At 39.2% G+C, this 15,362-nt stretch overlaps 1 protein-coding gene across 1 annotated transcript in view; it reads left to right on the top strand.

Moving 5' to 3' along the window:
- Positions 1 to 5,550: 5,550 nt before the first annotated feature.
- ghitm (growth hormone inducible transmembrane protein) overlaps positions 5,551 to 15,362 on the top strand; it is a 39,980-nt gene continuing 30,168 nt past the window's right edge. Inside the window, exon 1 of the mRNA XM_063070755.1 lies at positions 5,551 to 5,675. The gene's annotated coding sequence lies outside the window, so the exon portion shown is untranslated. The remainder of the gene's footprint in view (positions 5,676 to 15,362) is intronic.

The raw sequence follows: 15,362 nt of genomic DNA, 5'->3' as shown, positions 1-15,362 counted from the left end.
AGGGTCCAAGGGATTTTCACAAAAATTATTGCAGGAACGAAAGTGTTCATATATGAAGAGCATTTGAATGTTCTGGACCTGTATTTGCTGGAGTTTCGAAGAATGAGCGGGGATATCTTTGAAACCTATTGAATATTGAAAGGCCTAGATAGAGCGGATGTGGAGAGGATGTTTTCTGAAGTGGGTGAGTCTAGGACCAGAGAGCACAATTTCAGAATAGAGAGACTGCCATTTAGAACAGAGTTGAGAAGGAAATTCATTAACTAGAGGGTGGAGAATCTGTGGAATTCATTGTCACAGGTTGCTGTGGAGGTATACTTAAAGCAGAAGTCAATAGGTTCTTGATTAGTCGGGGTGTTCAAGGTTAAGGGGAGAAGGCAGGAGAATGAGGTTGAGGTGAATAATAAATCAGCCATGATGGAATGGAGGAGCAGACTCAATGGGCAGAGTGGCCTAATTCTGGTCCTATGTCTTATTATCTTGTGCAACAAGTTAATCATGTGTTGTATGTCCTGCCCATGCATTCTCAGAGGGCAGGACATTCTATGGCCATGAAAAGGACACCAGGATGGTGTGTTGCCTCCCAGGTGCTAGGATCCAGGATGTCTCATAATGGCTGCAGAAGATTCCCTAATGTGAGGGTAAACAGCCAGATCTTGTTGTGCACATTGGCACCAATGACAAAGGTAAAGAAGGAAAGAGGTCCTGTGTGGTGACTATAGGCAGCTAGGAAAGAGGCTGAGGAGCAGGACCTCGAAGGTAATAATCTCTGGATTACAGTACTACCAGTGGAATATGTTAGTCAGGACAGGAATAGGATGATACTACAGATAAATGAGTTGCAGAGGGACTGGTACAGGGAACAGAATTTCATGTTCTTGGATAATGGGAACCATTTCTGGGGCAAAGGGTGACCTGCATAAGAGTGATGGATTCCACCTAAACTGGAGAGAAACCGATATCCTGGCCGGGAGATTCACTAGAGCTCCTCAGCAGGGGACGTGAACCAGAGTACCAATTCAGAAAGTGAAAGGATGGAGAGGAAGGTAGATGTCAGAGCCAGTAAAAACAGGTAGAACAGGAATAATGGATATGATGATATGAATAGTTTGAAGTGTGTGTAACTTAATGCTAGGAGTATTATGGATAAAGGTGATAAACTTAGAACATGGATCAGTATGTGGAACTATAATGCTCTGGCGATTACGAGACTTGGTTTTAGAGGGACAAGAATGGATGCTTAATGTCTCAGGGTTTCAATGTTTAAAAAAATTGAGAGGGGGGTAAAAGAGTTGGGGGAGTTGCCCTACTTAGCAGGGATAATATCACAGCTGCACTCAGAGGGGACATAGTGGTTGGCTCGTCCACCCAGTTTACATGTGTGGAAATCAAAAATAGGAAGGTAGCAACCACTCTGATTTATTAGGTGTTTCTTGAATCAATATGTAGTTAATCCAACAAGAGGAAGGGCTCTACTGGACCTGGTGTTGCACAATGAACCAGACGAGGTCACTGATCTTCTAGTGGGTGAACGGTTGGAAGAACAGTGACCACAACTCTTTAAGTTTAAGATAGCTATAGATAAGGATAGGTATGGACCTTGCAAGAGGGTATTTAATTGGAGCAGGGGAAATTAGGAGAAAATTAGGCAGGAACTAGGTAGAGTTAATTGTGAACAGTTGTTTGTGGACAAGACCACACATGGTATACAAAGGCTGTTTAAGGAGCAACTGGACAGGGTACAGGACAGGTATGTTCCAGGAAGAAGAAAGACAAGGATGGCAAGGTAAGAGAACCTTGGATGTTGAGAGAGTGATGAATTAAGTCAAGAAGAAAAAGGAAAAGTATGAAAAGCATAGGAAGCTAGAATCAAACAGAGCCCTTGAGGGTTATAAATAAGCCAGAACAGAACTTAAGAATGGAATTAACTAAATCAGGAGAGTCCATGAGAAGTCCAGGATTAAAGAGAATCCCAAGGCATTTTATAAATAAATCAAGAGCTAGAGGATAACTACAGAGAGGGTAGGATCACTCCAGGATGGGGGGGGGGGGAGTGCATTTAGGGGGAGCAGTTGCTTGGATGTAGACAATATGGATGAGGTCCTTAATGAGTACTTTACATGAGTACTTACTAAGGAGGTGGACATGGAGGATAGGGAAATCAGTGCTGAGCATATTGATATGCTAGGGCATTTCATGGATAAGGAGGAGGTCGTGTTGGGTCTCTTAAAGAGCATTAAGGTGGATAAGTCCCCAGGACCTGATGGGGTATACCCCAGGCTATTGAGAGAGGCAAGGGAAGAGATTGCTAGGGCCTTGACCAATATCTTTGTGTCCTCTCTAGCCAAAGGCAAGGTCCTAGAGGACTGGTGAGTAGCTAATGGTGTTCCATTATTCGGGAAGGATAATCCTGGAAACTGTACAGTGCTAAGTCTCACATCAGTGGCAGGGAAGTCACTGGAGGGAATTCTTAGGGATATGATTGAACATTTGGAAAACCATGGTCTAATTAGGGACAGCCAGCATGGCTTTGTGCAGGGCAAATCATGTTTTACTAACATGCTTGAGTTGAGGGCAATTGAGCTGGTAGAATATTGGATGTTGTATATATGGATTTTTGTAAGGCATTTGACAAGGTCCCTCATGGGAGGCTCACCCAGATGATAAAGATGCATGGTGAATTGGCCGTTTGGGTTCAGAACTGGCTTGCACGTAGAAGACGGGATAGTGGTTGAATGGAGTTATTCTAGCTGGAGGTTTGTCATGACTGGTGTTCCACAGGGATCTGCTGTTTATAATGTATATAAGTGACCCAGATGAAAATTTGGATGGGTGGGTTAGTAAGTTTACAGATATAATGAAGATGGTGCTGTTGTTGATCGTGTGGAAGACTGACAAATAATCCAACAGTGAAGAGAAATGGCAGAAGGAGTTTAACCTGCCCAGATGAGAAGTTCCTCTCCTTGGTAAGTCAAATGCAAAGAGACAACACACCGTTAAGAGCAAGACCCTTCACAGTGTTAATGAGCAGAGGGATCTTGGGGTCCATTTTCATAGTTCCCTTAAAGTGGTTTCACAGTTTGAATTGGGTGGTTAAGAAGGTATATGGCATGCTTGCTTTCATTAACTGAGGCACCAAATTCAAAAGTCAGGAAGGTATGTTGCAGCTTTATAAAACTTTTAGTTGTGCTACAGCTGGAGTATTGCATAACGAGAGGTTGGAAAAAATTTGGGTTGTTTTCTTTGGAGCAGCGGAGGCTGAGGGGAGATCAGATAGAGGTTCATGAGACTATGAGAAGCAGAGATAGAGTAGGCAGACAATATCTTTTTCCAAAAGTTGAATTCAGGCATGCATTTAAGGTGAGGGGGGGGGGTCCTTTCAAAGCAGACTTAAAGGACAAGGGTTTATACAGGGTGGCAGATGCCTGGAATGCACTGCTTGGAGTGGTGGTAAAGGTAGAAATTAGAGACTTTTAAGGGACATTTAGATAGACACATGAATGTGAGGAAACTGTAAGGACCTGGATATTGTGTCAGCAGAAGAGATTAGTTTTGTTAGCCATTTGATTTCTAATTTAATTGGTTCAGCACAGCATTGTCAGTCAAAAGGTCCGTTCCATGTTCTATATTTTTTGTTCTACAATGCAGTCCAGAGAATGGAAAGGGAAAACCTGAGATCAAGTGGGGAGTTCAGGAAGACCTCTTTTCCCAGGAAGTTGTGTGGATGTGGGTGGAGGAACTCAGCAGGTCATGCAGCTGGAAGGTGAGAAAGATTGTTGACGTTTCAGGTCAGAACTGTGCAAGAGAAACCACACAGATACTGCCCAACCTGATAAGTTCCTGTAGCTCATTGTTCATTAGAGTATGTGCAATCGCTTGTGTCTCACACTTATTGAGAGTAGCTGAGGCAATGGAGCAGTTACGTGAAGGGGAAGAACGGTGAACACGCACACCCTATTTCCTGAAAGCAAATCCTCAAATGCAGGAGTCTATGGGCAGGGGGCCTGGGGGAATTGTGGGCCTATAAATAGATCACATCACAATTATTTTGCAATAAATTTTATTTCTCATATCCAGTTTTTTGTAATAGCCAATTTCCATATCCTGAATAGTGTTACGTAACCGGCAACAATGAATATCAATCGAGTTAGGTTATATAAAAACACCCAAACATTTATTTAACACGGATAAACAATAAAAAAAAACGAAAACCTTAACCGGAAGTTAACCGCTATGCGGCCGTTCAACAAATCGCCACTCGGTACTGGTTCTTAAAGCAATAAATGCGAAAACAGTTCTTAAAGCAGTAAAGTCAAATACAGTTCTTAAAATGGTAAATTCGAAAGTCCAACAGATTTATACATTCAATTGGGAGAGACTTCTCTGGAGAAGGAGTTCTTCATAGACGCGACTTTCTTGCTAGTTCTGTCCAAAAGGATTCACAAAGGAAATACACGGCTTAAAACAACTGACCTTTCTTCTGGCAAGCAAATTCTGCATGAACTACCTTGCTCTTTTTGCAGGAGTTATCTTTAATGCAGGTCGCTACTTCTTCAATGAAGACTCAATAAGGTTGATCCTTGTTAAACTGCCAAACGATACCAACTTCTCTTAATCCTTCAGGTCCTGTACTTTGATAAAGTCTTCACTCTCCAATACTGCTGAAAAGGTACATCAACAAATCTGGCAGAAATGGGTAAACTACCAATCCAGCACTATTGTACCTTACAATAGATCACAACACCCCGTTTTAAAAATGAAACTGCATCATAAAACAAATACGCAACCAAACGGAGACACTGACTAACGTTGTGGCTGGAAAACTAACTGCATCACCAGGGGTCTTCCCTTTTATATCCGTGGGGAACATGCCATCACGTGACCTCACATCAGCGGGAAAATTACATCAGCTGACCTCCAAAAGACTATTACATCATTCGCACAAGAAAGTCACAAGATCTCCTTGAGATATATAACAATAGTCATAACCAAGACTCCATTGTTACAGCCTTTGATGCAAAGGAGTAAAGCAAGAGATGGGAGAGCTGTCTTAAAGGTTGTCATAGGAGACAGGCAGCAGGCAGACTATTTGTATGGAGAAGGGGCAGATGAGGAAGGAGGGTATAAGCAAAGAGGGGTTGGAGAGGAGAGTGATGTAGAGATTGGAGGAGGAGGAAGAGGAACGTGGAAAGAAGGGTGGTCAATTAAAAAGGAGGAAGGGGCATGGATTAGATTATGAGAACACTCAGTCCTTTTTTATTGTCATTTAGAAATGCATACATGCATTAAGAAATGATACAATGAGAGAAGGTTACAGGAAAAAAAAGCATTGAGCGAGGTGCTGATAGTAGGAATGGTTCACTCCAGGGCAAACAGACGTGAGAATAAATGTTGATGTTGGCACAACCACGCGGTTTACCGCCTATAACCTAATTGCCTGTGCTCACTGATAACCCAGCTACGCCGTGCGGGAGTGGGGGTGGGGTGGGTTGGGGAGAGGAGGGCGGGGTGGGAATGACGTAAACACGTCCCATTCAAAGCGTAAACACCATTTCACGTGACCAGCTCCGCCGCCCGTTGTAGTTGAGGAAGCAAGGTAAATTGAGACGCATGCGCAGTGACTGTAGGCGAATGTTCCGGAAGGATTTGGTGTGTTGTGGCGCAGTTCAGGGGAGGTGAGTACACGGCATGCCGGAAAGGGGGAAATAGTCGAAGTAGAGTGCTTGTACCTCGCGGGTAATGTCAAGGTTCCCTCGGAGTGGGTTAGAGGATCACGGCCTCAAGGGGAAGGGGAATGGAGACCGGTGTGGGAGTTCCTGGCGTGAGGCCGTGTTTCCTGGTAGCCGGTCGCTCGACGCGCACCCTCGCTAATCCTGTGCCCGTTTGCTAATCCCATTTGCTCCGCTCCTTCCTTGCCCAGGGATGGAGGAGTCCGGCCCCAAGCGGTTCCGGGCTCCTGAGCCCGACTGCCGCTACATCGCTCCTTTACCTTCGGCGGGGCTCGTCGCGGTCATGTTAACGGAGCTCTGGTGTAAAACCCAGGGATGTTGCTCACTGAAGGTTTTATGAAGCTGGCATGTGAATTTAGCTGCTACTTTAAAGGCTTCTGTGTTTTGGTCACTGTTGGCTGTCATTCTGTGGATTTTTAAGTAAAAGGTTGCCCTCGGGCTGTGACACAAGCTTGCATCATGTACTTCCTCTCTTCAGTCCTCGGCACCAAATGTTGCTCAGTAGAATCATACTGTAAGGGTCAAATGTGTGGTCCAGTACTGGCCCCAAGATATCCCACGAGTAACAGGCCTCCAGTCGGAGAATCGACCTTCAAGCATAGCCCGCTGCTTCCTGTCGTCGAACCAATTCTGCATCCAGCTCATTAGCTCCCCAAAGCTCGTGCAGTGTTACCTTCCAGATGACCTGCCATGCCTGACCTTGTCCAAAGCCTTACTGAAATCCACATAGACAGCATCCACTGATCCTTCGTTAACTCTTCAAAACACTCAAAGATTAATGATAAATGACCTCACACACAACCATGCTGAATTACTCTTTTTAATGCACACATTCTTTCTCTCACTCTCCTTTTTCTCCCTCTGTCCCTCTGAATATACCTCTTGCCCATCCTCTGGGTCACCCCCTCCCCCGTCTTTCTTCCCGGACCTCCTGTCCCATGATCCTCTCGTATCCCCTTCTGCCTATCACCTGTCCAGCTCTCGGCTCCATCCCTCCCCCTCCTGTCTTCTCCTATCATTTTGCATCTCCCCCTCCCCCTCCAGCTTTCAAATCCCTTACTCACTCTTCCTTCAGTTAGTCCTGACGAAGGGTCTCGACCTGAAACGTCGACTGCGCCTCTTCCTATAGATGCTGCCTGGCCTGCTGCGTTCACCAGCAACTTTGATGTATGTTGCTTGAATTTCCAGCATCTGCAGAATTCCTGTTGTTACCATGCTGAATATTCCTGATTAGGCCTTGAGTGTCTAATCATTTGTAGATACTGTCCCTCAAATTTCCTCTAGTGATTTCCTATCAACTGAAGTTAGACTCACCAGCAAATAGTTTCCTGGCCTGTCCTTGCTCCCTTTCTAGAACAGTGGAACAACAGTAGCCACCCTTAAATCTTTCGGAACTTTGCCTGTAGCTAATGGCAAAGCTAATTTCTCTGAAAGCCTCTGATATTTTCTCTGGTCTCCCATAACATCTGGGTATAGTCAAGCCCTGGTGATTTGCTAGATGTGCTTCAACGCTGCAAATTACTATCTTCCTCAAATGCATATGATCCAAAACCTCACTACATATTATCCTCACTTAGCTTCCATGATATTCTCCTTAGTAAATATGGAGAAAAAAGACATTTAAAGTCTCAGACGGCAGAACCTACTGGCTGTTGATGAAGTAGCAGCGTTTTTATAATTGCTCCTACTCTACTTAATTTACTGTTTTCAACTTGTTTTGAAAACTTACTTTTAAACTCATTATTGTTTTACAATGAGTCGTGCCAAAGCTGCTAAAAAAAATAGGACCCTCCTGTAACTTTGTATTCTATTTTGGAGACACTTCGGAAGCATAAAAATGAACTTTCGGAGGAGTTCCAGCAGAAATTCCGGCAACTGAGCGCTGAATTTAAATGAATGGATGTAAAATTGGATTCTATTAAAAAAAACTAAATGAACATGATAAATGGATAAAGGAGAATAAATACACTTTGACGATCTTGGATGTGAAGATTGATGACCTGGAAAAGATCTGTGATAAACAGTTAATGAAACATTAAGACGGAAGATTATCGACTTAGAAAATAGAAGCAGAAGAAGCGTATTCTGGGTCTTAAGGAGTTAATGGAAGGCAATCAGCCTTCAGAATTTTTTGCAAACCTTTTGGCTAACTTATTTCCGAATATTTTAGAATCTCCACCTAAAATAGACCGAGCTGATAGATCGCCAGTATCAAGACCCCCTTCAGGAGAACAACCCTGTTTAATGATACTTTGTCTTCATGACTTTCAAACAAAGGAAATTTTAATTCGTGAATCTCATCAGAAAGTTATGATTGATTATGAAGGCCAGAAGATATGAATTGTGGAGGATTTTTCACCTGAGTGTTGAATGAACGCTTTAAAAAGTTATGTCTGAGTTGTATAATAAAGGTTTTAAACCCTCTCTTCGTTACCCTGCTCGTCTTAGAATCATTTTGAAAAATGGCTCTCAGAAATGGTTCCATTCGACTTGAGGTGCAGGATTTCTTAATTTCTGAATCAGTATCAGAAGTTTAATTGTTCAATAATTCCCTACAGTAGGAGTGTTACAAATGTTAAAATACCACTCCATAAAAAACAAATTTTCGTTGTACATTTAACATCCAGATAAACAATCAGCGATCACATTATCTTTACCCTTAATATGAGTGATCAAAATATTGTAGTCCTGTAACATTCAACTGAATTATTAAATTGGAGTTTAATTTCCTTAACCCTTTTCCTTAACAGTCAGAGTGGCATGACCAAATTCACTTTTAGCTAAGTTAATAGTTAAGTTAGCTTTTGAAAGTTTCTCAAATAATTTCTCCACTGCAGTAAGATGTGCTTCCCAGGTATTATTTGCTGTAACTAAATCATCAATAGAAGCATCTGTATCTTTTAATCCCTGAATCACGCTATTAATCATCCTCTGAAAAGTACCTGCTGCATTCTTCATCCCAAATGGAAGAACATTATATTCATATAACCCAGATGGGGTTACAAATGCTGAAATCACTCTACCTCTATTCGTCAATGGAACACACCAATAACCTTTTAACAAATCAATTTTTGTAAGGAATTTGGCTTATCCAACTTTATCCACACAATCACCTACCCTAGGGATTGGATATGCATCATTTTTTGTCACAGCATTTACCTTCCTGTAATATGTACAAAACCTAATACTATTGTCTGGCTTAGACACCATAACACACGGTGAACTCCAATTCGAATTAGAATGACTAATAATATCATTCTTTATCATATACTTAATATTTTGTTCAAGTTCACATTTTTCCCTCTCCATTTGATACGGATGTTCTATGGGTTTTGCATCTCCAACATCTACATCATGCGTAGCTATGGTGGTTCTAGGGACATCTGGAAATAAATCTCTATTTAAAAATTTACTGTTTCATCTGCTCTCTCTGCTCTGGCTGTAAATGAGCTAATTTTTCATCAATATTTTCTAGAAGTTTTGAATTTGGTAACCTGGCTGAAATAATTCTGGGTTTAAAATGAGTTTCAGGTGAATCCTCCATTAAGTTTTTATCAAGATCAGACTCATTATTGATCACAACAGTCATAGTAGCAGCTTCTCTCTCATAATACGGTTTTATCATATTTATATGACACAGCTGTGTTGTCTTTCTCCGATCTGGGGTTTTTAACCACGTAATCTACATCATTTACCTTAGATTTAATCTCATCAGGACCATGAAATTTAGCTTGTAATGGGTTCGTTTGCACTGGGAAAAGGACCAACACCTTATCTTCAGGCTTAAACAACCTCATCCTAGCTTCCCTATCATACTAAGTCTTCATCTTCTCTCGAGCTAACTTTAAGTTTTCCTTGGCCAAGCTACAAGCTTTATATAATCGTTTTTTTAAATTTTAAAGCATAATCTAGCAAATTAGTGTGTACCTCTTTATTAATCCACTGTTCCTTTAACAAAGCCAAAGGTCCTCGAACTCTATGCCCAAACAGAAGTTCAAAAGGACTAAAACTTAATGATTCCTGCACTGCCTCTCTTACTGCAAAAAGTAGTAAATGTATACTTTCATCCCAGTCTTTTTCATTTTCCACACAATATGTCCTAATCATAGTTTTTAATATAGAATGAAATCTCTCCAAGGCTCCTTGTGATTCTGGATGATAGGCTGATGAAATAATCTGTTTTGCTCCCAGTTTATAAACTATCTGCTGAAACGATCCAGACATAAAATTACTACCTTGATCCGATTGTATTTCCTTAGGCAACCCAAAATAAGTAAAGAATTTCATAAGAACCCTTTGTCACAGTTTTGGCTGTTATATTCCTAAGAGGTACTGCCTGTGGAAACCTAGACACTGTGCACATAATAGTTAACAAATATTGATGTCCAGTTTTAGTTTTTGGCAAAGGGCCTACACAGTCTATGATGATTTTTGAGAATGGCTCACCAAATACTGGAATTGGTTGCAGTGGGCCACTGGAGTAACCTGATTAGGTTTACCCACAACTTGACACGTATGATACGTTCTACAAAATGTCGCCACATCTTGTCTTAAACTAGGCCAATAAAAATGTTTAGAAACTTTGTTCATAGTTTTCTTTACACCTAAGTGACCACCCAAAGGAATACTATGAGCCATAGTTAAAATCTCATTTCGATAAATTTTAGAAACTACTAGCTAATGATTAACTTCCCATTCCTCACTAGCAGAAATTGTAGGCGATCTCCACTTTCTCATTAATACTCCCTTTTCAAAGTAATATCCTACTGGTACTTTTTCAATTTCACTATCTGGAAGAGCTTGTTCTTTTAATTTAACTATCTCAGGATTGCTACCCTGCTTTGCTATCATCTCCTTCCGAGATAAAGACAAATCTTCCTGGTCAGACTTGCCACCAAAATCCTGATCAAATAATGTAGGTAAGAAAGTTTCTGATACATCCTCAAAATTCGAATCTTGATTTGAACTGTTATGGGTAACAACCTCATCCTTTACATCAGTCTTTTTAGCCATAGCTCTTGTTATAACACAGGAAGAATCTGTGTTAGAATCCCTCTGTGGATCCTCAGAATTTGAATTTATTGTCAAATGCACTTCAGGAAAAACTTGTCCACCTGCTAAAATATTCCCTAACAAAAGAGAAACATTATTCACAGGTAAACTGGATTGTAGTCCTACTTTAACAACCCCTGTAATGAATTCTGACCTTAAATTTACTCTATGTCGATGTACTGGCATAATGGCACTCCCAACTCCTCTTATGTAATTTACCTCATCAATGTCAGACTCATCAATAAACTTCAGCACACTGTCTAATATTAGTGATTGAGAAGCTCCAGTATCTCCAAGTATTCTTATTGGTACTGAATTGGATCCTTCTTTCAAGGATACAAATCCTTCTGTTATAAAAGTTTCATATCCCTTCTTAACTTGGTCAGACTCTAACACATCTTCATTAGTAATTTCTTCAGTAAACCAATCTGGGACCAACGGGTTCGCTACAGATCTGTGATGTCGGAATTCTATAAGATGGATTTAAGACCAGCGCTGCTGTACCCTGCACGTCTAAGGATTCGCATGTCAGATGGAGCCCTTCGTTTTTTTGATTCTCCATCGGAGGCCCAGAGTTATCTGGATCAATTTTCACCTTCAACATCTTAATTGCTATTTTTTTTAATTATCTCCGTTGATCGGAGGCTGTGAATTGGTTGGTTTTAACTTTTTTGTGCCCTATTTGGGCAGAAAAGTTTATTTTTGATTTCTTAATATGGTTGCTAAACTTTCTTTTTAACTGCGTCATTTCTTTCTTTTCCCAGGGGATTCTGGGTGGTTACTTCCTTTTTGTCATCTTACGTATTTCCTGTGTGGCCTTAAATTTTGTAGTTTTTTTTAAATTTTATTTTGTTTTGCTTTTTATAACTAGTTTATGTTAATAATCTTATTTTTTCTTGTTGTGTTTATTCATGGGTTTGGGGTTTATTGTGGTTTTTTTTAATATATATTCTCTGGCTTTTGTTCTGTTGTGTGTGTATTTTAATTGAGTTACCTTTTTTTACTTTTTTACTGTTTTACAATTAGCTGATCTTTTTCATATTTATACCTTTTTTTTAGGGAGCGTATACCGGAAGTCATGGGGGTAGTTTTAGCGCTTGCTTCTTTCGGGTGGGTCTGCTTTAGATTTTGCCTTGGGGTCTTGGGGCGGGGGGGTGGCAGGAGGGGCTTCACGTTTTAGTTTTTTTCTCTTTGGGCTATATACATTATTGAAGTACTGGTTGCGTCCTTTTTCCCGGTATCTTTTGTATGTTCTGTTTCCTCTCCGGGTTCGTGGGTCGAGCCTATCGTCAATCCTCCTAGCTGTGGGTTGACTTTAGGATTTATGGAGTCTATTATTAATTTTGTCTCCTGGAATACTAACGGTCTTAATCATCCTATTAAAAGGAAAAAAGTTTTTAAAGTGTTCCGGAGACTTAAAGCACAAATGTTATTTTTACAAGAGACCCATGTACGGAGGGGGGACAGACTACGTTTTTTTAAATTCTGGAAGAGGCAACAATTTCATTCGAACTCCAATGCTAAGATTCGAGGCGTCTCTATTTTTATAGATTCCTCAGTTACTTTTATACAACAGGATATTATTTCTGATCTGAATGGTAGATTTTTATTGGTTAGTGGTTTACTATTTAATAAAAAAGTAGTTTTGGTTAATGTTTATGCTCCTAATATGGATTGTCCGGAATTTTATAAATCATTGTTTAATCAGTTTCCGAATTTGAACGAGTTTTCATTGATCTGGGGCGGAGATCTTAATACCTGTTTGTCTCCAGCTTTGGACCGTTCGGCTCCTTTACGGACCTTACCTAATAAATCTGCAACTTTGATTAACTTTTTCCTTTCTGATTCTGGGTCGACGGACATTTGGCGTTTTTTGCATCCTCAGGAAAAAGATTTTTCCTTCTTTTCACATGTTCATCATTCCTATTCAAGAATTGATTATTTTTTTATTGATTCTCGTCTTATTCCTTCAGTGATTAAATGTGATTATGATTCTATAACCATTTCGGATCATGCTCCACTTAAGCTTTCTATTAAAATTATGGCCAATATACAAAATAATAGACAATGGCTTTTTAATTCGCTGTTGCTTCAGGACTCGGACTTTGTTAACTTTATGAATGAACAGATTGAGCTTTTTTTTACAATTAATCATACAGAGGATATTTCGGTTAACACTCTTTGGGACACTTTTAAAGCCTATATTCGTGGTCAGATTATTTCGTATTCTGCTGCTTTGAGGAAGAAACAGAAGCAGGAGGAGATGGAAATTGTGGACAAGATTAAAGAAATTGATAAGAAATATGTTATGGCTCCTTCTGAGGAGTTATACAAACAAAGAACTGAACTTCAAATGGAACACAGTTTACTACACTCGTCCTCGATTGTAAACCAATTAAAGAAAACAAGAAGTGAATTTTATGTTCACAGTGACAAAATTGGCAAGCTGCTGGCTAATCAATTGAAATCTAATTATGTTAAATCTCAAATCAATCAGATTTATAACCAAAATGATCGATTGATACTGGATCATGTGGGGATTAATCAAACCTTTTGTGATTTTTATTCTTCTTTATATCAATCAGAGTCTCCTCGAGATTCTAAATATATGAATGATTTTTTAGATAAGTTAGACTTCCCTCAGATTTCACAGGATATGTCTTCTATATTAGATACTTCCATTACTATGGATGAGATTAAGAATGTTATTTTTTCTATGAATCTGGGGAAAGCTCCTGGCCCGGATGGGTTTACCGTTGAATTTTATAAATGTTTTGCTTCTTTATTGATCCCTTGGCTCTGTAGGGTTTTTGAGGCTTCTCTGAAACTTGGTAAACTTCCTGAATCTTTTAATAGAGCGTCAATTTCTTTAATACTAAAGAAGGATAAAGACCCTGCTCAATGTGCATCTTATAGACCAATATCTTTATTAAATGTTGATTCTAAAGTTTTTTCTAAGTTATTAGCAAATAGACTAGAAAAAGTACTTCCTTCTATTATTTCGGAAGACCAAATGGGTTTTATTAAAGGTCGTTACTCTTTTTATAATATTCGTACATTGTTAAATATCGTTTATACTCCCTCACAAAATGTTCCTGAGTGTGTTATTTCTTTAGACGCCGAGAAAGCTTTTGATAGAGTAGAATGGCCTTATTTATTTAAGGTGCTTGAAATGTTTAATTTTAGCTTGAAATTTATATCCTGGATTAAACTGTTATATCATTCCCCTGTAGCCTCGGTCCGTACTAACTCTTTAAACTCACCTTTTTTTCCTCTCTTTCGAGGTACTCGACAAGGCTGTCCTCTTAGTCCCCTATTATTTGATATTGCATTAGAACCTCTTGCAATTGCCATTCGAGAATCTTCAAATATTACTGGGATAACTCGGGGATTAAAGTCCCATAAATTATCACTCTATGCTGATGATTTACTTTTATATATTTCTAATCCTGAGAAATCCATTCCTGCTGTTTTAGAGTTATTAGCACAATTTGGTTTTTTTTCAGGTTATAAATTAAATCTTAGTAAGAGTGAACTCTTTCCGATTAATAAACATCTTCCCTTATATTATAAATTTCCATTTAAATTGATTGATAATTATTTTTCTTATCTTGGGATTAAAATTACTTGTAAATATAAAGATTTATTTAAGATTAACTTTTTACCATTAATAGACCATATTACTCAACTTTCATCTAAATGGTTTCCCTTATATTTAACTTTGATGGTCGTATTAATGCAGTTAAGATGTTTTTTTTGCCAAAATTTTTATATGTGTTTCAGGCATTACCAATTTTTGTTCCAAAATCTTTCTTTGATAAAGTTGACTCTAAAATTTCTTCATTTATTTGGCAGAATAAGAATCCGAGACTGGGTAAAATACATTTACAGAAAGCTAAGAGAGATGGAGGTTTAGCATTACCTAACTTTAGATTCTATTATTGGGCTATTAATATTCGACATATGAAATTTTGGTTACTTGATCAGGACATACTATCTATTCCTAAATGGGTAGCATTGGAACTACAATCTGTTCAGGGTTATACACTTGGCTCTATTTTAGGTTCCTCTCTCCCTTTTGATTCGAAACGCCTTAAGCAGGTCTCTAACCCGATAGTTAAATATGCTTTGCGCATTTGGTTTCAATTCAGAAAATTTTTTGATCTTAATCAATTCGGGTTAGCGATTCCTATTTTAGGTAACATTTTTTCCTCCCTCTTTTACGGATCGCGCTTTTCAAACTTGGAAGACTAAGGGTATTTTACGGTTTTTGGATTTATTTTTAGATGGTTCCCTTATGTCTTTTGAACAATTATCTAATAAATATAACTTATCAAGAATACATTTTTTTAGATATTTACAAGTTAGAAATTTCCTAAGTACTATACTTTCTTCCTTTCCAATGCTTCCTCCTACATATATTTTAGATTCGATAATTAACCTTAATCCATGTCAGAAAGGTGCATCGGCTATGATTTATAATATTATTATGAAACTTAGGAAAGCTCCATTTGATAAGATTAGGGTAGATTGGGAACAGGAATTGGGGCTTACCATTTCTGTGGATGATTGGGGGCAGAT

The sequence above is a fragment of the Mobula hypostoma genome, chromosome 18, assembly GCF_963921235.1.
Source record: "Mobula hypostoma chromosome 18, sMobHyp1.1, whole genome shotgun sequence".
Taxonomy (NCBI): Eukaryota; Metazoa; Chordata; class Chondrichthyes; order Myliobatiformes; family Myliobatidae; genus Mobula; species Mobula hypostoma.
This window is presented reverse-complemented; position numbering and strand designations above follow the sequence as displayed.